Here is a 3,040-nt window from a genome sequence, read left to right on the forward strand (position 1 = left end):
GGAGATGAGGGGACGGTAATGGATGTGACACACGGGGAGATGAGGGGACGGTAATGGATGTGACACACGGGGAGATGAGGGGACGGTAATGGATGTGACACACGGGGAGATGAGGGGACGGTAATGGATGTGACACACGGGGAGATGAGGGGACGGTAATGGATGTGACACACGGGGAGATGAGGGGACGGTAATGAATGTGACACACGGGGAGATGAGGGGACGGTAATGAATGTGACACACGGGGAGATGAGGGGACGGTAATGAATGTGACACACGGGGAGATGAGGGGACGGTAATGAATGTGACACACGGGGAGATGAGGGGACGGTAATGAATGTGACACACGGGGAGATGAGGGGACGGTAATGAATGTGACACACGGGGAGATGAGGGGACGGTAATGAATGTGACACACGGGGAGATGAGGGGACGGTAATGAATGTGACACACGGGGAGATGAGGGGACGGTAATGAATGTGACACACGGGGAGATGAGGGGACGGTAATGAATGTGACACACGGGGAGATGAGGGGACGGTAATGAATGTGACACACGGGGAGATGAGGGGACGGTAATGAATGTGACACACGGGGAGATGAGGGGACGGTAATGAATGTGACACACGGGGAGATGAGGGGACGGTAATGAATGTGACACACGGGGAGATGAGGGGACGGTAATGAATGTGACACACGGGGAGATGAGGGGACGGTAATGAATGTGACACACGGGGAGATGAGGGGACGGTAATGAATGTGACACACGGGGAGATGAGGGGACGGTAATGAATGTGACACACGGGGAGATGAGGGGACGGTAATGAATGTGACACACGGGGAGATGAGGGGACGGTAATGAATGTGACACACGGGGACATGAGGGGACGGTAATGAATGTGACACACGGGGAGATGAGGGGACGGTAATGAATGTGACACACGGGGACATGAGGGGACGGTAATGAATGTGACACACGGGGAGATGAGGGGACGGTAATGAATGTGACACATGGGGAGATGAGGGGACGGTAATGAATGTGACACATGGGGAGATGAGGGGACGGTAATGAATGTGACACATGGGGAGATGAGGGGACGGTAATGAATGTGACACATGGGGAGATGAGGGGACGGTAATGAATGTGACACATGGGGAGATGAGGGGACGGTAATGAATGTGACACATGGGTAGATGAGGGGACAGTAATGAATGTGACATATGGGGAGATGAGGGGACAGTAATGAATGTAACATATGGGGAGATGAGGAGACGGTATTGAATGTAACATATGGGGAGATGAGGGGACAGTAATGAATGTGACATATGGGGAGATGAGGGGACGGTAATGAATGTAACATATGGGGAGATGAGGGGACAGTAATGAATGTAACATATGGGGAGATGAGGGGACAGTAAGGAATGTAACATATGGGGAGATGAGGGGACAGTAATGAATGTAACATATGGGGAGATGAGGGGACAGTAATGAATGTAACATATGGGTAGATGAGGGGACGGTAATGAATGTGACATATGGGGAGATGAGGGGACAGTAATGAATGTAACATATGGGGAGATGAGGGGACAGTAATGAATGTAACACATGGGGAGATGAGGGGACAGTAATGAATGTAACATATGGGGAGATGAGGGGACAGTAATGAATGTAACATATGGGGAGATGAGGGGACAGTAATGAATGTAACATATGGGGAGATGAGGGGACAGTAATGAATGTAACATATGGGGAGATGAGGGGACAGTAAGGAATGTAACATATGGGGAGATGAGGGGACAGTAATGAATGTGACTCATGGTGAGATGAGGGGACAGTAAGGATATGTTCACAAGGTGGATTCCACCTGGAATTCCATTCTGCTGCAGTTTTTACCGTGGATCCACACGTGGCTGCAGCCATCAGTGGGAAAAATTTGCGAGCACGTTTTTTGACGTGTATTCAAGAAAAAAAAGTCGTATGTTACTTCTTCATGCGGATCCATGAAAAAATGTGTCAGACATTCAGTACGCGGATTTTGCCCACTGACAGATCTAAATCCACATATTGATCACGAGCAAAAGCCATAAATAGTGCCAAATGGTATCAGATAGAATGCCCTCATAGTGACCCATAGAGAGCGACCCAATAAATAGGGCAAGATACTGAATGTCACCCGAGTGCTACACAGAGTGCCCTCATAAATAGTATCAGATAGAGTGTCCCCACAAATAGTGCTAGACAGAGCGCCCCCATTAATAGTGCTAGATAGAGTGCCCCCATAAACAGTGTACACAGGCAGCTTGCGTGCCCCTATGAACAGCTCGGTCACACATGCCTGACAGTGACCCTATAAAGAGTAGCAGCCATAGTGTCCCAGTAAACAGTTCAACCCCAACAACAGCCCCGTTCACAATATCAGAGCACTGCACAGTGCCAGCCACGGGGTGCCCACGTTAGCAGTGCCATATGACAGAATTGGAGGCAGGTTCACACGGATGGTATATTGATAGAATATCTCATCATTGTCTGATTAGTGAGGGGTCCGCTGTTGGGACCCCTACAATCCCCACACCTTGCTGTAAAGGAAGTGCAGCTGCATTCACCAGCATTATTATGAGAAAAAAGCTATAGGGACAGTTGAGCCGTTACCCGGGGGGTGCAGACATCCATGGATATCACATAGCATCAGATATCACATAATATGCCATCAATGACATTATGTGTTGGGTAGGATTATCCCTTCAAATGCAGTTTAATAAGCAGACACTAGAGGGAGGCACTGAGCCAACATAGTTAATACACTAGATAGCTGTGCCATCTATAGACATCAATGCCCTCCTCATCTGCGTTCTTGCGTTGTGGCACATGTGGACGATAGTGATTATCATCCATATGTAAAGAGACCGTCCTTAAAGGGGTTTTTTAACGGCCAATTTTTGGTTTAACATTTTTCTTTTTTTTCTCCCCATTAAAAAAAACAAAAAAAAAAAAACATACCTTATTTATTTGTCCGGTAACATATCCACCTGAGGGCTTGAT

Source organism: Eleutherodactylus coqui, unplaced genomic scaffold, assembly GCF_035609145.1.
Source record: "Eleutherodactylus coqui strain aEleCoq1 unplaced genomic scaffold, aEleCoq1.hap1 HAP1_SCAFFOLD_19, whole genome shotgun sequence".
NCBI lineage: Eukaryota > Metazoa > Chordata > Amphibia > Anura > Eleutherodactylidae > Eleutherodactylus > Eleutherodactylus coqui.